Source organism: Mesoplodon densirostris, chromosome 9 (assembly GCF_025265405.1).
Source record: "Mesoplodon densirostris isolate mMesDen1 chromosome 9, mMesDen1 primary haplotype, whole genome shotgun sequence".
Classification (NCBI taxonomy): domain Eukaryota; kingdom Metazoa; phylum Chordata; class Mammalia; order Artiodactyla; family Ziphiidae; genus Mesoplodon; species Mesoplodon densirostris.
This window is the reverse complement of record NC_082669.1, coordinates 59,675,439-59,697,809: the sequence shown is the minus strand read 5'-3', so window position 1 is coordinate 59,697,809 and position 22,371 is coordinate 59,675,439. Positions and strand designations below refer to the sequence as shown.

Below are 22,371 nucleotides of genomic sequence, written 5' to 3'. Positions count from 1 at the left end.
AAAATGACATGATAAAAGACAAAGAGCATATAATGAAGAGTGCTACATGGATGCACTAGAAGTTCCAGAAAAGACAAAAGAAATAAAGGGGTAGAAACAATATTTGAAGAGATCATAGCTGAGGATTTTCCATTACTGATATTTTTTAAAAAACAAGTCACAGAGTCAAAAGCACTATAAATCACAGTAGGATAAGAAAATAAAAAAATAAACTGATGAATCAAAGACAGAGAAAAATGTTAAAAGCAACCAGAAAACAAAGAACATATTACCTTCAAAAAAGCAAACACTAATAATGGCAGACTTTTCAATAGAAAAAACTAAAAGAAGGGGACAATGAAATTATATTCTGTTTAATAATATTTAATATTAGATTTAATGTTTTTGAAAAGTGTTAATATTTCTTAATTTTTTAACTTAGAATTTTACACCCACAGATGATATTACTCAAACATAAGATAAAATACAGACATTTTTGAGAAAAACAAAAACTGATTGTTCATTAGAAGACTTGCACAAAAGGAAATAAGAACTGAAGTTCTTCAGAAAATAATTCCAGATGAAACTGAGAGATGCAGGAAGAAATAAAAAGTATATACTATATATATATAGTATATATATATAGTATATATATAATATATATCTTCATCTTATATATCTATTCTCATATTATATGTATTCATTTTATACATATAGGTTAATATATACTGTCATAGTCTCTCTATACATATAAATATGAAGGTATAGTAACTGTATAATAACTGTAAAAATAATACATATTTGAATAGAAGTAAAATATGTGACAACATAATTGGGAATTATACAAGCAGATGTAAAGGAAGGATTTTCTAGGAAGGGGGAAAAAATGCCAAATAATATCAGACATTGGTAAGTGAATGGTGCCTGTGCAATTTCTCAGGGAAATACTAAAAGAATAGCAAAAGAGGGTTTAATTCCCAACCAGCAGAAGGAAATAAATTAAATAATAAAAATATTTAATCAACCAAAAAGATGTAAGAATAGAGAGAAGAATATTAAACAGCATGGTCACATAAAACAGTTAGTAAATCAATAGATTTCAATAAAATTGTCAGTAATTACATTAAATGTCAATGGGACAACAGTTCCTATTAAAAAACATAGACTGGGAAAATGCGGCGCTAGCATCTCCCCACAACTAGGGCACCTGCTGGCCGCTCATGGAAGACTCTGATGCCCAAGGAGATGGGAGGAACCCCAAAGTGAACCAGCAGCTTGCAGAATTTTGGTTCCCAAGCCCGGGGGCAGGGCGAAGCTCCTGTGGTGGGAGCTCTGAGTCCAAACCACTGGAATAACTGAGAACCTCAGACCCTGGGGAATATTCATTGGAGTAAGGTCTCACAGAGGTCCTCATCTCAGCACCAAGACCAAGCTCTACCCAACAGCCTACGAACTCCAGTGTTGGAAGCCTCAGGCCAAACAACCAGCAAGACAGGAACACAATCCCACTCATAAAAAAAAAAAAAAAAAAAAAATGAGACAGCAAAAAAAACATGTCACAGATGAGGGAGCAAGGTAAAAACCTCCAAGACCAAATACATGAAGAGGAAATACACAATCTACCTGAAAAAGAATTCAGAGTAATTATGGTAAAGATGATCCAGATTCTCAGAAATAGAATGGAGGCATGAATTGAGAAAATAAAAGAAATGTTCAAAAAAGATCTAGAAGAACTAAAGAACAAACAAACAGAGATGAACAACACAATAACTGAAGTGAAAAATACACTAGAAGGAATCAATAACAGAATAACTGAGGCAGAAGCACGAATAAGTGAGCTGGAAGGCAAAATGGTGGAAAGAACTGCCAAGGAGCAAAATAAAGAAAAAGAATGAAAAGAATAGAAGACAATCCAGAGACATCTGGGACAACACTGAACGCACCAATTCAAATTAGAGGGGTTCCAGAAGAAGAGAAAAAGAAAGGGTCTGAGAAAATACTTGAAGAGATTATAGTTGAAAACTACCCTAACATGGGAAAGGAAATAGTCACCCAAGTCCAGGAAGCACAGAGACTCCCATACAGGATAAACCCTAGGAAAAATCACACTAAGACACATATTAATCAAACTAACAAAAATTAAATTCAAAGAAAATATATTAAAAGCAGCAAGGGAAAAACAAAAAATAACATACAAAGGAATCCCCATAAGGTCATCAGCTAATTTTTGAGTGGAAACTCTACAGGCAAGAAGGGAGTAGCAGGGGCCTCCCTGGTGGCGCAAGTGGTTGGGAGTCCGCCTGCCGATGCAGGGGATACGGGTTCGTGCCCCGGTCTGGGAGGATCCCATGTGCCGCGGAGCGGCTGGGCCCGTGAGCCATGGCCGCTGAGCCTGCGCGTCCGGAGCCTGTGCTCCACAACGGGGGAGGCCACAACAGTGAGAGGCCCGCATACCGCAAAAAAAAAAAAAAAAAAAAAAAAAAAAAGAAGGGAGTAGCAGGATATACTTAAAGTGATGAAAGAGAAAAACCTACAACCAAGATTACTCTACCCAGCAAGGATCTCATCCACATCTGATGGAGAAGTCAAAACCATTTCAGACAAGCAAAAGCTAAGAGAATTCTGCACCACCAAAGCAGCTTTACAACAAATGCTAAAGAAAATCTTCTAAGCAAGAACCACAAAAGAAGAAAAAGACCCACAAAAACAAACCCAAAACAATTAAGCAAATAGTAATAGGAACATACATATCAATAATAACCTTGAATGTAAATAGGTTAAATGCCCCAACCAAAAGACACAGGCTTGCTGAATGGATACAAAAACAAGACCCATATATATGCTGTCTACAAGAGACCCACTTCAGATGTAGGGACACATACAGAGTGAAAGTGAAAGGATGGGGAAAGATATTTCGTGCAAATGGAAATCAAAAGAAAGCTGGAGTACCAATACTCGTATCAGATAAAATAGACTTTAAAATAAAGACTGTTACAAGAGATAAGGAGGGACACTACATAATGATCAAAGGATCAATCCAAGAAGATATAACAATTATAAATGTTTATGCACCCAACAGAAGAACACCTAAATACATAAGGCAAATGCCAAAAACCATGAAAGGAGAAATTGACAGTAACACAATAATAGTAGGATACCCCACTTAACCAATGGACAGATCATCCAAACAGAAAATAAATAAGGAAACACAAGCTTTAATGACACAATAGACCAGATGGATCTAATTGATATTTATAGAACATTCCACCCAAAAGTGGCAGAATACACTTTCTTCTCAAGTGCACATGGAACATTCTCCAGGATAGATCACACCTTGGGTCACAAATCAAGCCTCGGAAAATTTAAGAAAATTGAAATTGTATCAAGCATCTTTTCTGACCACAACGATATGAGATTGGAAATCAGTTACAGGAAAAAAACTATAAAAAACACAAATACATGGAGGCTAAGCAGTGTCCTACTAAATAACCAAGAGATCACTAAAGAAATCAAAGAAGAAATTTAAAAATACATAGAAAAGAGGCGGGGCCAGGTCCAAGGCTGAGACCCGGGAGCTGTGAGAGCAGAGACAGGGAAATCTCTCTGTGCAGCCTCAGAGGCAGCGGATTAAAGCTCCACGGTCCATTTGATGTGCCCTGCGTCTGTGGAGTGCATGAATGGACAGCGAATCATCCCAAATTGAGGAAGTGGACTTTGAGGACAAGACTTAAGACTTTCCCCCCTTTTCCTCTTTTTACAACGAATTATTCCAAATTAAGGAGGTGGACTCAGAGAGCAAGATTTCACACTTCTCGCCCTTTTCCTCTTTTTACAACGAATTATCCCAAATTGAGGAGGTGGACATGGAGAGCAAGATTTTTTATTTTTCCCCCTGCTCTCTTTTTGTGAATATGTATGTGTAATCTTCTGTGTAAGATTCTCTCTGTATAGCTTTGCTTCCACCATATGTCCCAGGGTTCTATCGGTCCGTTTTTTTTCAATAATTACTTTCTAATTTTAATAACACTACTATGTTTCATACTTTATTCTATTTTACTTTACCTGCTCTTTTTTTCCTACCTTCCCTTCCTCCCTCCCTCCCTCCGCTCCTCCTTTCCTTCTTTCTTTTTCTTTCCTCCCTCCCTCCCTCCCACCCTTCTTCTTTCCACTTTCTTTTTCTTTCCTTCCTCCCTCCCTCCCTCCTGTCTTTCTTTCTTTCCTTCCTCCCTCCCTCCCTTCTTCCATTCACTCTTCCTTTTGCTTTCATTCCTCCCTCCCTCCCTCCTTTCTTTCCTTCTTTCTTTCCATCCTTGCTCCCTCCCTCCTTTCTTTCTTTCTTCCGTCCTTCCTTTCTTTCTTCCCTTCTTCCTTTCTTTCCCTCTCTCTTTCTTTCTTCTACTAATTCTTTCTTTCTACTTTTTCTCCCTGTTATTCTGAGACGTGTGGATGAAAAAGGCTCTTGGTGCTGCAGCCAGGAGTCAGTGCTGTGCCTCTGAAGGAGGAGAGCCAACTTCAGGACACGGGTCCACAACAGACCTCCCAGCTCCACATAATATCAAGCAGCGAAAATTTCCCAGAGATCTCCATCCCAACACCAGCACCCAGCTTCAGTCAACGACCAGCAAGCTACAGTGCTGGTCACCCTATGCCAAGCAACTAGCAAGGCAGGAACACAACCCCACCCATTAGCAGAGAGGCTACCTAAAAACATAATAAGGCCATAGGCACCCCAAAACACACCACCAGACGTGAACCTGTCCACCAGAAAGACAAGATCGAGCCTCAACCACCAGAACACAGGCATTAGTCCCCCCCACCAGGAAGCCTACACAACCTACTGAAACAACCTTAGCCACTGGGGTCAGACACCAAAAACAACGGGAACTACGAATCTGCAGCCTGCAAAAAGGAGACCCCAAACACAGTAACATAAGCAAAATGAGAAGACAGAAAAACACACAGCAGGTGAAGGAGCAAAATAAAAACCTACCAGACCTAACAAATGAAGAGGTAATAGGCAGTCTACCTGAAAAAGAATTCAGAATAATGATAGTAAAGCTGATCCAAGATTCTATTTCCAAGATCCATAATCTTGGAAATAGAATAGACAAAATGCAAGAAACAGTTAACAAGGACCTAGAAGAACTAAAGATGAATCAAGCATCGATTAAAAACACAATAAATGAAATGAAAAATACTCTAGATGGGATCAATAGCAGAATAACTGAGGCAGAAGAACGGATAAGTGAGGTGGAAGATAAAATAGTGGAAATAACTGATGCAGAGCAAAATAAAGAAAAAAGAATGAAAAGAACAGAGGACAGTCTCAGAGACCTCTGGGACAACATTAAACGCACCAACATTCGAATTATAGGGGTTCCAGAAGAAGAAGAGAAAAAGAAAGGGACTGAGAAAATATTTGAAGAGATTATAGTTGAAAACTTCCCTAATATGGGAAAGGAAATAGTTAATCAAGTCCAGGAGGCACAGAGAGTCCCATACTGAATAAATCCAAGGAGAAATACACCAAGACACATATTAATCAAACTGTCAAAAATTAAACACAAATCATATTAAAAGCAGCAAGGGAAAAAAAACAAATAACACACAAGGGAATCCCCATCAGGTTAACAGCTGATCTCTCAGCAGAAACTCTACAAGCCAGAAGGGAGTGGCAGGACATAATCAAAGTGATGAAGGAGAGAAACCTGCAACCAAGATTACTCTACCCAGCAAGGATCTCATTCAGATTTGATGGAGAAATTAAAACTTTTACAGACAAGGAAAAGCTGAGAGAGTTCAGCACCACCAAACCAGCTTTACAACAAATGCTAAAGGAACTTCTCTAGGCAAGAAACACAACAGAAGGAATATACCTACAATAACGAACCCAAAGCAATTAAGGAAATGGGAATAGGAACATACATATCAATAATTACCTTAAATGTAAATGGACTAAATGCTCCCACCAAAAGACACAGAGTGGCTGAATGGATACAAAAACAAGACCCATATATATGCTGTATACAAGAGACCCACTTCAGACCTAGAGACACATACAGATTGAAAGTAAGGGGATGGAAAAAGATATTGCATGCAAATGGAAATCAAAAGAAAGCTGGAGTAGCAATTCTTATATCAGACAAAATAGACTTTAAAATAAAGACTATTAGAAGAGACAAAGAAGGACACTACATAACGATAAAGGGATCGATCCAAGAAGAAGATATAACAATTGTAAATATTTATGCACCCAACATAGGAGCACCTCAATACATAAGGCAAATACTAACAGCCATAAAAGGAGAAATCGACAATAACGCAATCATAGTAGGGGACTTTAACACCCCACTTTCACCAATGGACAGATCATCCAAAATGAAAATAAATAAGGAAACACAAGCTTTAAATGATACATTAAACAAGATGGACTTAGTTGATATTTATAGGACATTCCATCCAAAAACAACAGAATACACATTTTTCTCAAGTGCTCATGGAACATTCTCCAGGATAGATCATATCTTGGGTCACAAATCAAGCCTTGGTAGATTTAAGAAAATTGAAATTGTATCAAGTATCTTTTCTGACCACAATGCTATGAGACTAGACATCAATTACAGGAAAAGATCTGTAAAAAATACAAACACATGGAGGCTAAACAATACACTACTCAATAACGAAGTGATCACTGAAGAAATCAAAGAGGAAATTACAAAATACCTAGAAACAAATGACAATGGAGATACGACGACCCAAAACCTATGGGACGCAACAAAAGCAGTTCTAAGGGGGAAGTTTATAGCAATACAATCCCACCTTAAGAAACAGGAAACATTTCGAGTAAACAACCTGACCCTGCACCTAAAGCAATTAGAGAAAGAAGAACAAAAAACCCCCAAAGTTAGCAGAATGAAAGAAATCATAAAGATCAGATCAGAAATAAATGAAAAAGAAATGAAGGAAACGATAGCAAAGATCAACCAAACTAAAAGCTGGTTCTTTGAGAAGATAAACAAAATTGACAAACCATTAGCCAGACTCATCAAGAAAAGAAGGGAGAAGACTCAAATCAATAGAATTAGAAATGAAAAAGGAGAAGTAACAACTGACACTGCAGAAATACAGAAGATCATGAGAGATTACTATAAGCAACTCTATGCCAATAAAATGGACAACCTGGAAGAAATGGACAAATTCTTAGAAATGCACAACCTGCCAAGACTGAATCAGGAAGAAATAGAAAATATGAATAGACCAATCACAAGCAGTGAAATTGAAACTGTGATTAAAAATCTTCCATCAAACAAAAGCCCAGGACCAGATGGCTTCACAGGCGAATTCTATCAAACATTCAGAGAAGAGCTAACACCCATCCTTCTCAAACTCTTCCAAACAATATCAGAGGAAGGAACACGCCCAAACTCATTCTACGAGGCCACCATCACCTTGATACCAAAACCAGGCAAGGATGTCACAAAGAAAGAAAACTACAGGCCAATATCACTGATGAACATAGATGCAAAGATCCTCAACAAAATACTAGCAAACAGAATCCAACAGCACATTAAAAGGATCATACACCATGATCAAGTGGGCTTTATTCCAGGAATGCAAGGATTCTTCAATATACGCAAATCAATCAATGTGATACACCATATTAACAAGTTGAAGGAGAAAAACCATATGATCATCTCAATAGATGCAGAGAAAGCTTTCGACAAAATTCAACACCCATTTATGATAAAAACCCTGCAGAAAGTAGGCATAGAGGGAACTTTCCTCAACATAATAAAGGCCATATATGACAAACCCACAGCCAACATTGTCCTCAATGGTGAAAAACTGAAACCATTTCCACTAAGATCAGGAACAAGACAAGGCTGCCCACTCTCACCACTCTTATTCAACATAGTTTTGGAAGTTTTAGCCACAGCAATCAGAGAAGAAAAGGAAATAAAAGGAATCCAAATTGGAAAAGAAGAAGTAAAGCTGTCACTGTTTGCAGATGACATGATACTATACATAGAGAATCCTAAAGATGCTACCGAAAAACTACTAGAGCTAATCAATGGATTTGGTAAAGTAGCAGGATACAAAATTAATGTACAGAAATCTCTGGCATTCCTGTACACTAATGATGAAAAATCTGAAAATGAAATCAAGAAAACACTCCCATTTACCATTGCAACAAAAAGAATAAAATATCTAGGAATAAACCTACCTAAGGAGACAAAAGACCTGTATGCAGAAAATTATAAGACACTGATGAAAGAAATTAAAGATGATACAAATAGATGGAGAGATATACCATGCTCCTGGATTGGAAGAATCAATATTGTGAAAATGACTCTACTACCCAAAGCAATCTACAGATTCAATGCAATCCCTATCAAACTACCACTGGCATTTTTCACAGAACTAGAACAAAAAATTTCAAAATTTGTTTGGAAAAACAAAAGACCCCGAATAGCCAAAGCAATCTTGAGAACGAAAAACGGAGCTGGAGGAATCAGGCTCCCTGACTTCAGACTATACTACAAAGCTACAGTAATTAAGACTGGCATAAAAACAGAAAGATAGATCAGTGGATCAGGATAGAAAGCCCAGAGATAAACCCACGCACATATGGCCAACTTATCTTTGATAAAGGAGGCAGGAATGTACAGTGGAGAAAGGACAGCCTCTTCAGTAAGTGGTGCTGGGAAAACTGGACAGGGACATGTAACAGTTTGAGATTAGATCATTCCCTAACACCATACACAAAAATAAGCTCAAAATGGATTAAAGACTTAAATGTAAGGCCAGAAACTATCAAACTCTTAGAGGAAAACATAGGTAGAACACTCTATGACATAAATCACAGCAAGATCCTTTTGGACCCACCTCCTAGAGAAATGGAAATAAAAACAAAGATTAACACATGGGACCTAATGAAACTTCAAAGCTTTTGCACAGCAAAGGAAACCATAAACAAGACCAAAAGACAACCCTCAGAATGGGAGAAAATATTTGCAAATGAAGCAACTGACAAAGGATTAATCTCCAAAATTTATAAACAGCTCATGCAGCTCAATAGCAAAAAAACAAACAACCCAATCCAAAAATGGGCAGAAGACTTAAATAGGCATTTCTCCAAAGAAGATATACAGACTGCCAACAAACACATGAAAGAATGCTCAACATCTTTAATCATTAGAGAAATGCAAATCAAAACTACAATGAGATATCATCTCACACCAGTCAGAATGGCCATCATCAAGAAATCTAGAAACAATAAATGCTGGAGAGGGTGTGGAGAAAAGGGAACACTCTTGCACTGCTGGTGGGAATGTGAATTGGTACAGCCACTATGGAGAACGGTATGGAGGTTCCTTAAAAAACTACAAATAGAACTACCATATGACCCAGCAATCCCACTACTAGGCATATACCCTGAGAAAACCATAATTCAAAAAGAGACATGTACCAAAATGTTCATTGCAGCTCTATTCACAATAGCCCGGAGCTGGAAACAACCTAAGTGTCCATCATCGGATGAATGGATAAAGAAGATGTGGCACATATATACAATGGAATATTACTCAGCCATAAAAAGAAACGAAACTGAGCTATTTGTAATGAGGTGGATAGACCTAGAGTCTATCATACCGAGTGAAGTAAGTCAGAAAGAGAAAGACAAATACCGTTTGCTAACACATATATACGGAATTAAAAAAAAATGTCATGAAGAACCTAGGGGTAAAACGGGAATAAAGACACAGACCTACTTGAGAATGGACTTGAGGATATGGGGAGGGGGAAGGGTAAGCTGTGACAAAGCGAAAGAGAGGCATGGACATATATACACTACCAAACGTAAGGTAGATAGATAGTGGGAAGCAGCCGCAGAGCACAGGGAGATCAGCTCGGTGCTTTGTGACCGCATGGAGGGGTGGGATGGGGAGGGTGGGAGGGAGGGAGATGCATGAGGGAAGGGATGTGGGAACAGATGTATATGTATGACTGATTCACTTTGTTATAAAGCAGAAACTAATTAAAAAAATAAAGAAAGAAAGAAAGAAAGAAAGGGAGAGGATGCAAATCAATAAAATTCGAAATGAAAAAGGAGAAATCACAACTGACACGGCAGAAATACAAAGGTTTATAAGAGACTACTACAAACAACTATATGCCAATAAAATGGACAACCACAAAGAAAAGGAAATATTCTTGGAAAGGTACAAATTTCCAAGACTGAACCAGGAAGAATTAGAAAATAAAAACAAACCTATCACAAGTAATGAAATTGAAACTGTAATTTAAAATCTTCCAACAAACAAAAATCCAGGACCAGATGGCTTTACAGGCAAATTCTATCAAACATTAAGAGAAGAGCTAACATCTATCCTTCTCAAACTCTTCCAAAAAACTGCAGAGGGAGAAACACTCCCAAATTCATTCTATGAAGCCACCATCACCCTGTTACCAAAACCAGAAAAAGATATCACAAAAAAGAAAATTATACACCAATATCACTGATGAACACAGATGCAAAAATCCTGAACAAAATACTAGTAAACAGAATCAAACAGCACACTGAAAGGATCATACGCCATGATCAAGTGGGATTTATCCCAGGGATGCAAGGATTCTTCAAAATATGCAAATCAATTAATGTGATACACAACATTAACAAATTAAGGAATAAAAACCATATGATCATTGCAATAGATACAGTAAATTTTTGACAAAATTCAACACCCATTTATGATTTTTAAAACTCTCCAGAAAATGGGAATAGAGGGAACCTACCTCAACATAATAAAGGCCATATATGACAATCCCACAGCAAGCATCATACTCAATGGTGAAAAACTGAAAGCATTTCCACTAAGATCAGGAACAAGACAAGGATGTCCACTCTTGCCACTCTTATTCAACATAGTTTTGCAAGTCCTAGCCATAGCAATCAGAGAAGAAAAAGAAAAGGAGTACAAATTGGAAAACAAGAAGTAAAACTGTCACTGTTTGCTGATGACATGATACTACACATAGAAAATCCTAAAGATGTCACCAGAAAACTACTAGAGCAAATCAATAAATTTGGTAAGGTTGCAGGATACAAAATTAATGCACAGAAATCTCTGGCATTCCTATACACCAACAATGAAAAATCAGAAAGAGAAATTAAGGAAACACTCCCTTTACCCACTGCAACAAAAAGAATAAAATACCTAGGAATAAACCTGCCTAAGGAGGCAAAAGACTTGTACTCAGAAAACGATAAAACACTGATGAAAGAAATCAAAGATGACATAAACAGGTGGAGAAATATACCATGTTTTTGGATTGGAAGAATCAACATTGTAAAAATGACTATATGACCCAAAGCAATCTACAGATTCAGTGCAATCCCTATCAAACTACCTATCAATGGTATTTTTCATAGAACTAGATCAAAAAATTTCACAATTTGTATGGAAACACAAAAGACCTCGAATAGCCAAAGCAATCTTGAGAAAGAAAAACAGAGCTGGGGGAATCAGACTCCCTGATTTCAGACTATACTACAAAGCTAGAGTAATCAAGAGAGTATGCTACTGGCACAAAAATGGAAATATAGATCAATGGAACAGGATAGAAAGCCCAAGGATAAACCCATGCACACATGGTCACCTTATTTTTGATAAAGGAGGCAAGAATATACAATGGAGAAAAGACAGCCTCTTCAATAAGTGGTGCTGGGAAAACTGGACAGCTACATGTAAAAGAATGAAATTAGAGCACTCCCTAACACCATACACAAAAATAAACTCAAAATGGATTAAAGACCTAAATGTAAGACCAGACACTATCAAACTCTTAAGAGGAAAATATAGGCAGAACACTCTATGACATAAATCACAGAAAGATCCTTTTTGACCCACCTCGTAGGGAAATGGAGATAAAATCAAAAATAAACAAATGGGACCTAACAACACTTAAAAGCTTTTGCACAGCAAAGGAAACCATAAACACGACCAAAAGACAACCCTCAGAATGGGAGAAAATATTTGCAAATGAAGCAACTGACAAAGGATTAATCTCCAACATATAAACAGCTCATGCAGCTCAATATCAAAAAAACAAACAACCCAATCCAAAAATGGGCAGAAGACCTAAATAGACATTTCTCCAAAGAAGATATACAGATTGCCAACAAACACATGAAAGGATGCTCAACATCACTCATCATTAGAGAAATGCAAGTCAAAACTACAATGAGGTGTCATGTCATACAGGTCAGAATGGCCATCATCAAAAAATCTACAAACAATAAGTGCTGGAGAGGGTGTTGGGAAAGGGGAACCCTCTTGCACTGCTGGTGGGAATGTAAGTTGATACAGCCACTATGGAGAACAGTATGGAGGTTCCTTAAAAAACGAAAAATAGAACTACCATATGACCCAGCAATCCCACTACTGGGCATATACCGTGAAAAAAACCATAATTCAGAAAGAGTCATGTACCACACAATGTTCACTGCAGCTCTATTTATAATAGCCAGGACATGGAAGCAACCTAAGTGTCCGTTGACAGATGAATGGATAAAGAAGATGTGGCACATATATACAATGGAATATTACTCAGCCATAAAAAGAAAAGGAGTTGAGTTATTTGTAGTGAAGTGAATGGACCCAGAGTCTGTCATACAGAGTGAAGGAAGTCAAAAAGAGAAAAACAAATACTGTATGTTAACATATATATGGAACCAAAAGAAAAAAAAAAGAAAAAATGGTTCTGAAGAACCTAGGGGCAGGACAGGAATAAAGACGCAGACGTAGACAATGGACTTGAGGACATGGGGAGGGGGAAGGGTAAGCTGGGATGAAGTGAGAGAGTGGCATGGATTTATACACACTACCAAATGTAAAACAGATAGCTAGTGGGAAGCAGCTGCATAGCACAGGGAGATCAGCTCGGTGCTTTGTGACCACCTAGAGGGGTGGGATAGGGAGGGTGGGCAGGAGACGCAAGAGGGAGGAGATATGGGGATATATATATACGTATAGCTGATTCACTTTGTTATAAAGCAGAAACTAACACACTATTGTAAAGCAATTATACTCCAATAACGATGTTAAAATTATATATGTAAAAAAAAAATAAAAGGAAGAAAATGGACTCGAGGACATGGGCTGGGAGGGCGAATTTGGGGCCAAGTGAGAGTAGCATCGACACATATACACTACTGAATGTAAAATAGTTGGTTGGTGGGAAGCAGCACCATAGCACAGGGAGATCAGCTCGGGGCTTTGCGATGACCTAGAGGGGTGGAATAGGGAGGATGGGAGGGAGGCTCAAGTGGGAAGGGTTATGCGGACATGTGTATGCATATGGCTGATTCACTTTGTTTTGCAACAGAAACTAAGACAGTATTGTGAAGCAATTACACTCCAATAAAGTTCTATTTAAAATTTTTTTAATTAAAAATATAAATAAATAATAAATAAATAAATAAAGACTGATTCGATAAAAACAAAATTCAAATTTAAATATTTATCAGCACAACACTGGTTATTTATTTAGGACTGGATTTTCTTATTTATAGTCTATCATATCTTTCGCTTTTTATATATGATGACAAACTCTTTTCCAAGAAGTTGTACCAATTTATATTCCCATCAGCAATATATGAGAATGCATATTTTTTATATCCTTGCAATCTTTTAATTTTGCCCATTCTGATGAGTGTATAGTTGCATATCATTGTGCTTTTAACTTGGATCTCCCTGGTGACTAATAAGTTAATGGGTCAATTCTTGTGAAGTGTTTGTTCAAATCTCTTTACCACTTTCATTTGGTTGACTGTCTTGAAAAACTGACTTTTAAGGGTTCTTTATACATATTCTGGATATGGGTCCTCTATTGGATTTACATGCTGCAAATATTTTCTGCTTATGCCTGCTTTTTTACTCTGATAATGGTATCTTTCGATGGACAGAAGCTTTAAATTTCAATGTAGTCCAATTTATCAGCCTTTTCCTTTATTGCTAATGCTTTTTGTGTGTTTTTAAAGAAGCCCTTCCCTACTTCGAGGTCATGATGATATTCTCTTATGTTACTATCTAGGAGCTATAGTGTTGCTTTTCACATGAGATATACAATTTACTTAAATTTTCTTTTTTTATTTGTTTGCTTTATGTTTAACACAAGGGTCTAATATCAATTTTTCCATTTGTGTATACAATTGTATAGACATCATTAATTTAAAAGATTGTTCTTTACTCACCTTTACAACAAAGATACAACCTTTGTTGTAACACAGGTATCCACATATGTGTGGGTCTATCTTTGGACTATCTATTCAATTGATCTATTTCATTTATCTATTTGTCTTTCCTTGAGGCAGTGCCACATTGTCTTAATTACTGTTGCTTAATAATGTCTTAAAGTCCAGTAAACAAATCCTCCCATCTTGTCTGATTGCTGCAGGTAGGGCTTCCAATATTATGTTAAATAGAAGTAGGAAGAGTGGGTATCCTTGTCTTGTTCCTGACCTAATAAATTTCCAAATTACAAATTTCCTATTTGTCTTTCTTTATGCAATCTGTTATAATACAGATGGATGAACATAAAGCTGATATATTTTGTATATGCTTTTCATATCCTTCGTTTTACAAGTTCTCTTGGTTTTAGATATTCTTATTTAAAACTTTTTGAAAATTTTCTGCTAACTCAAAGTTAGATGTTAATGATTATGCAAAAAAAAATTGCTTAAATTTACCAACTAGGTTCTCTTGACCTAAAGGAAAAGCATGATTTTACTGAATGGTGTGGGGATTTTCTAGTTGCCTAAGTATGTATGGTCTCCATTTCCTCTCTGTTTTCAACTCTTTCTTCTATTCCCTATCAGTGTCATCTTCCCTGAAGAATTTGGACTGACAGGAGCTGAAGGAGGGAACAGAACTTCTCCCTCACTTGTGTTTCACAAACCGTCTCCTGAACACAGTAAGTAACTGTGATGGTTGATGTTCAAGTGGAAGTTCAGTGCAGTTGTAGTGAACAAGGGCTCAAAGGAATAAAATCATCATTGCCTCCATCAGTCTTTGATGTTCCTCACTATACTATGTTGATGAATGCCATGTGACTCCCAAAGTTGCCCTAACACCCTCACTGCCCTTTCTGTTTCTAATGGTATTGTGACACTCTTTAGGGGATCTAGACTTCATGCTTCTGTCAGACTGACCCTTTTCATAAATCTATGTTCATGCATATGACAGTACAATAGGCACTGTTAAATAGCTCAGATGACATATCAGAGAGATATTTTAAAAGGATTGTTAAAGGTAAGAAATATTATTATACACATAAGAGAGAATTCCACTGATCCACAGGACAGAAGTCCTAAAGGAAGCCAACCAAACCATGAATGCATTCTAACAGTTAAAACTCAAAAGCTAATCCCATGGAAAATTTTAAATATGAGAAAATGTGATGGGAAGATTGAGAGGGCCTACTTTCATAGACAATAGTACATGTATGAACCAGATTACACAATATAAGGGGTGAACACACACACATGCACACACATACCTCGTGCTCCTCACTTTCTACAAAATAGATTTTGAAAAGCAATTCACCAATATATCCCTTGTTTGTTAGGTCCAAAGTAACAACAGTGTGCAAGAGATTTCTGAAAATATTAGCAAGAAGATTTGATATTTTATTGTGCATAAGAATAGTGAAAAGACCCTAACCATGAGCTTCTATTACACCACCACACACCATAGTAATGCAGGCTAAATGACGATTTTCTACTTGTGCCCTTTAGGTGATTCCTGATCTACCACTTGTCCATCATACCATTCAAATACTGCACATTCCTTCAGGGCTAGGATGGTCCTACCCTTCTGTCAGGCCCCACTGCCAACAGACTAATACCCCTGGCACTTGACAAAGCAAAAAAAAAATATTTAAAGGTATTTAGTCTCATGGGGAGTCATGAAATGCAGCCAACACACAACCATATATACAGTCCATTAAAAACAGAACAAATGGGCAACTGCTCAGAGCCTCACCTAAGCAAAGCCATGAGTGATAGGTGAAGTCAAATATAATTTTGGAGAATGGATTTCAGGAGAATATATACTTTTAAAGGAACATTCTGCAAGAATTCTGAACATGAAAGAAAATGGGAAAAGAAACAGAAGAAAAACACTGAATAATATATAGCAGATTCAAAGGGCCCTAAATATTACTGTCATTTGGGTTGTCACATATTCTACAGACATTGCTAATTAAAAGCATTTTTTCATTAGAAGTACCCAGGAAATTACCACACACAATATTTAACTTTTCCTTGTTGAAAATTTTGAAACTCTTGGAAAAGAATGTTTCTTAACATAAAGTTGTAAAATTTTAAAAATTTACACCAAGGATATTTGCTTTTTTGTTGTTGTTGTTTCTTTTAGTTTAGTTTAAAACTAAAAATAATCTACATATTCACATGATTTTTTAAAAGCAAATTGTTAAATATTATCAGTGGTATAATTCTGATTTGTAAAAATTTTTAAATAATATGTTCTGCAAGGCTACAAAAGAAACTGCCAATAGTACTGCTCTCACAGTGGCCATTAAGCAGGATTTAATTACTAAAGAAGACACACAAGACCCAGAATAACAATGCTTAAAATTTTGTGGGTTTTTTGCAAGAAAAGGGTAAAATAGAGGCTCCACATCATATGTCATCAGGGAAATGCAACTTAAAACAATGAGATACCAGTACACACCTATTAGAATGGCCAAAATCCAGAACACTGACACCACCAAAGGCTGGTGAGGATGTGGAGCAACAGAAACTCTCATTTATTGCTGGTGGGAATGCAAAATGGTACAGCCTCTTGGGAAGACAGTTTGGTGGTTTCTTACAAGACTTTCTTACAAGACTCTTACCATACTCTTGTGCTCCTCAGTATTTACCTAAAAGAGTTAAAAACTTATGTGCACACAGAAACCTGCACATGGATATTTACAGCAGCTTTGTTCATAATTGCCAAAACTTGGAAGCAACCAAGATGTCTTCCAGTAGCTGAATGGATAAACCACAGTACATTTAGACAATGGGCTATTATCCAGCATTAAAAAGAAATGAACTATCAAGCCATGAAAAGACATGGAGGAAACTTAAATATATATTACCAAGTGAAAGGAGCCAATCTGAAAAGGCTACATACTGTATGATTCCAATTACATGACGTTCTAGAAAAAGCAAAACTATGGAGACAGTAAAAAGATCAGAGGTTGCCAGGGGTTGAGAGGGAAAGAAGGGTGAATAGGCATAGCACAGAGGACTTTTAGGGCAGTGAAAATACTCTGTATGATACTATAATGGTAGATACATGTCATTATACATTTGTCAAACCCATAGAGTGTACAACACCAAGAATGAACCCTAAGGTAAACCACATATTTTTGGTGATCATGGTGTGTCAATGTGGGTTCATCAACTGTAACAAATGTACCACTCTGGTGGGCAACGTTGATAATGGTGAGGCTATGCATGTGTGGGGCTGGTATATATGGGACATAACTGTTCCTTTGATTTTTCTGTGAATCTGAAACTGCTCTTAAAAATGTCTTCATTTTTTAAAAATTGGGAGTCAAAAGTTTAAAAAAATCAAGTAGAACCAGTCTACATGTCTAGAAAATTCTGATATTCTTTGAATAAATGTACAATGCCAGGAATTTTTTTAAGTGCAATATAGAAACAAAATTAAGTAAGGATATGCATCTCAGCAAAAGCTGCCTTGCAGCAAGGAATCCAGGGAGGCTAGATGTGCATTCCTTTGCCCTCCCTCTCTAAGGATGCACCTTCTCTCTTGGATCAGGAACCATCAATATCTGCAAAGAACACTTTGGAACCAAAAAGCCTAACATGAGAGTCTTATCTGGGTGTTTTGGGTTTGTATGGTTATTTGTTTGTTTGTTTAATTTTGCTGGTCATGTAGGCATAAACCTAGTATGTAATCAGCCTTAACAGTAGAGCTCTCCCTGGATCTCACTGAAACCAGGTTCAAATCATCAGTCTCACTGTTATTAACAAATAATGCTCACAAGCTGATACAAACCACTCCAAAACTCACTGGTCTATGTTCACAAAGTAACACTCTTCATCAGCGTGCTTCATGCCTTGACCGGGAGTCAGTGTAGCGCAGGAACATTTCTTATTTCAGTAGGATACATCATGCTAACTGAAGACCTACTGATTTAGCCTTCACAGTACAAGTAGTTTCTTTGCTGAAGAACAAATCAAGTGAGTTGACCAGTGGAGTGATTTTGCTTTTCTTTTTATACTTTGTTGTTGCTTAGAGCTTGAGCACTCTAAGGAAGTATCTCCCTTTACAGAGACTGTTGGCATGTGCATTAGCAGATACCATCCACTCTAAGTGAAACTGAAAATTAATTGTGGTGAATAAAATTTACACACTATTGTTACAAAAAATCTTGCCAGTAGAAGGCCAGACTCCTCTGTAACTTAGTGACCTCAAGAATAATTAAAAACAAGAAGGGAGAACCAAATTCCACTTTATCAACATTTAACTCCAGTCTTCTCTTTAAGAAAAATCATTCTCAGCACAGCAGTAGAGCTTAGAAGCACCTTATAGCAGAACTTTTAACCCAGAATGCAATGAGGCTTCTCTAAAAAAGCTAATTATTTGCTCTGAATACTAACTACTGAACATAAGAAGGCCCACTCGAAACTCTGACCCTGCCATCTCTCAATTCTTCCTTCATCCATAAACTGAAGCTCAAATTTAAAGTTGTAAATCCTAAACATATACACACTACTAAATATGAAATAGATAACCAACAAGGACTTACTGTATAGCACAGGGAACTATACTCAATATTTTGTAATAACCTAAATGGGAAAGGAATTCAAAAAAGAATATACATGTATATATATACTGAATCACTTTGCTATACACCTGAAACTAACACGACATTGTAAATCAACTACACTTCAATTTTTTTTAAAAAGTTGTAAATCTTATTATTAATAATAATGCTGCATTAGTGAGGAGAATTACATGTCCCAGTCTCTACCTCAGGGATAGTGGGGAGTTCAGAAGGAAGAGAGGTTAAAGATGAGAAGAAATAATAATTAAAAGGGGTACATAAAGGCCACCCTAATGTTTACCTGCTGAATTCCACATACTATTTATAGCTGAGAGGTGGTCATGAATTCAGCCAACTATAACAGACTGGATTTTTTTGAGTCACTTAGGCAATTTTTTTTTTTTTCCGGTACGCGGGCCTCTCACTGCTGTGGCCTCTCCCGTTGCGGAGCACAGGCTCCGGACACGCAGGCTCAGCGGCCATGGCTCACGGGCCCAGCTGCTCCGTGGCATGTGGGATCTTCCCGGACCGGGGCACGAACCCGTGTCCCCTGCATCGGCAGGCGGACTCTCAACCACTGCGCCACCAGGGAAGCCCACTTAAGCAATTTTTGAGCATGTAATAAATGCCCAGCACTATCTTATTGTTGACCCTCAAGGAGCTTACAAACAAGCAATGTCATCCAGGATCTTCAACTTGTCCTGTGCTTGTCTTGCACTCCAAACGTCATGAGTTTGTGTTACTGTTAAAACACTGGTTTCAACCTGGGTCTCAGATCCTGGTTCAGTGTATAGAATATTTTGATAGTCTACTGTAGTTGTCTTAGAAAACTGAGAGCCAATTTCTGATTTATTTTTGTCTCTTAGTTTGTTTACTTTTTAATTACTATGATTTGTAGCTGAGTAAAAAATAATGGCAGTTTAATGAGTTTAAGTTTCAGCTATTATTTTCCAGTTTGGGGTTCACAGTTTGGCTCTAAGTCTTTCTTAATCACTACATTGTTTTAAATTATCAAGGTACAATATTCACACATACACAAAAAAAACTTTTTTGCAATATACACCTCATGACATTACTTGTTTAAAGCAAATTAGTCTTCTTGGAATGTCTATAAATGCCTTAAGAAGAAAATAAAATTCTGAAACTACCTGCTTGGTGAAAAGAAGGAATTTTCTACATCTAATGAGAAGTTGGGGAGAGCATTAAATGGCTTGGCAAAACGATTATGAAAACTTTTCTCCAGTTGTAACAATTATTCCCACGCAAGACATACACTCTACTCTTACTGCGATAGCTTTCAATTCACCTCTTTATTTCACACTAAAGCAAGTATACCAGAATACTAGTGAATGAGTGCCATAACTAGGGACATTAATTATATAAATAAATCTGTTACAAATTTTAACACACCAACAACTAAGAGTAACAATTATTTGCAACACAACTTGCATCTTGTCAAAACACACTGTTGTCAAGACACCAGGGATGAGAAGTGCAGAAGACACAGTATTATCCAGGGCAGAACATGCCATAGACTTAAGCGGAATATAAGAATGCCTCTGGGAGGCATTTGGACGGAGTTTTAGTGTTATGTTTAAGGTATAGGGTGGTGATGGGTGTGAACCAGTAGAGTAAAAGGAATCAAGGACAAAAGGGAAAGGAGGGAGAACCACAGAGGCAACGTTTACACAACATGAAAAGAAATGGGACCCTCCAGGGCACCAGGGCGTGGTGGGCTTGACTTTGGTAGGAGCATGGACACTCTAGGTAACAGCAAAGCAAAAAACAAGGTGCCAATAACGCAGGGGAGTGGACAGAGTTGGGGATGGGATTACAAAGAAGTTCCAGTCTGATCACTCAGCTTCTCTTGTAGAAGTACCAGAGGCAACTGCATCAGCACAGAACAAGAAAGGAAGAGGTAGGCAGCAAATATACAAGGGGGATGTGGAAGGATTAGGCAGCACTGAGTACCCACTTGAGACTTGAGTCCCCTACTCTCTGTTCAGAGGGACTTGCCCATAGGTTGATATGTCATTGGATGGTCCCCAATTGATGGAGGCCTGGCAATGAGTCCTTTGTCATCATTTCTCTGCCCATTAGAATGGAGACCTTTGTTACCTCCTGTTCCTCCACTTCTTCCTTTCTATCCTAGTTCTCCTCTGTCTCCCCTTCTCCCACCTCGAGCCCCAGCATTTTAAACTCTTTGAAAGAAGAAAACAAAAAAGCACCCCCAGTGTACACATAATAAAAATGTTCTGATTCAGTTTTTCTTCTTCCTCCTATTCTTCCTTTCCTTTCCCTTCCACGCTACTCTCTTCCTTTCCTAAAAATTCAATAAGAAAACAATTAGGTGGCACAGAGCAAGAAGGACATCGAAGTGCTAGACCAACAGGAGAGGCAATCATGGTGGCCTAGAGAAGATGGCAAAGCCTAAGCAGGGTGAGAAGGGCATTCACATGTGGGTCATGGGTACACAATTTCTGGGAGATTTACATTTTGAATAAATTTAACATTTTCAGATACAGTGGGGTGAATGTGAAAGGAAAGAGGAAGATAAAATCATGGCAGAAAACACAAATTCTAATGGAGAGCCTAAAGAGCCTAATGATAGACAGTACCTTCGGGGAAAATGATGCTAAGACTTGCTAACATGTAGCCAGAGATCCACACCTTCTCGAACACTCCAGCAGGTATTGGGAAGCCAGGCTCCTCAGGCACCTTGAAAGATCCTAAAAGAGCCAGAGGTTGTACATTAGTTTTCCACCCACTTGCTGAGATGCGAGGCAATTTCAGTGGTGCTACAGCCTGCACCTTCCTAACTAAATGTACTTGGAGCAAGAGGCAGATCGTCCAGGTCAAGATACCCCACTAACACAAAAGCGATGTTCTGAGACTATATGCTGAAAAGTTAAAGCATGCTGGACTTCTTGTGCAAAGGGAAGGGGCAGTGTGGGAGGGCAAGGAAGCATCTATCCTCAGACATGTCAACAGCAAACCTTTTTTGCTAAAAGAAGTCTCCATTCAAGATGAAACATAACTAAAAAACATCAAACCACCCTCTGATTCCAGTATAATAGCTTGCCAGGAGCACAGTTTTCTCAAATTGTATCCATTTTTATGACTAAGTAGGGCACTTGGCAGCAGTTCTAAATGATTCCCAAGACTAAGCATAGTGGCTGTTCCTTCTGTGCAAAAGCATCTTCCTTTAATGAAGCCACCACCGTATTCTTATAACTTTATGGCATCCCTCCATCCAACTTTACCCCCCACCAACAGGCCCTGAAGGCCCCAGGAAAGCTGCTATCTCACTCTGGAAATGTTAGTTCTCTACCTCAATGGTCCAGCAACTGAGTCACATGAGCAGTTACACTGACTGTCTGCTCTCCTCTCAATAAACAATCAGCAACCATTAGCAAGCAGCCTGGCTTCCACTCACTCCAAATGAATTAAATGATGCTGCAGAACTTAGGAAATAAAACAAGACTCAGTGTTTCACAGTCAAAATAACTTAGAGCACCTCATTAGTTC

At 37.8% G+C, this 22,371-nt stretch overlaps 1 long non-coding RNA gene across 1 annotated transcript in view; it reads right to left on the bottom strand.

The window, feature by feature from the left end:
* Window positions 1-22,371, bottom strand: part of LOC132496088 (uncharacterized) — a 356,225-nt gene that overhangs the window by 145,098 nt on the left and 188,756 nt on the right. Inside the window, exon 2 of the long non-coding RNA XR_009533371.1 lies at window positions 21,462-21,572. This is a non-coding gene — a long non-coding RNA (uncharacterized LOC132496088). The remainder of the gene's footprint in view (window positions 1-21,461; window positions 21,573-22,371) is intronic.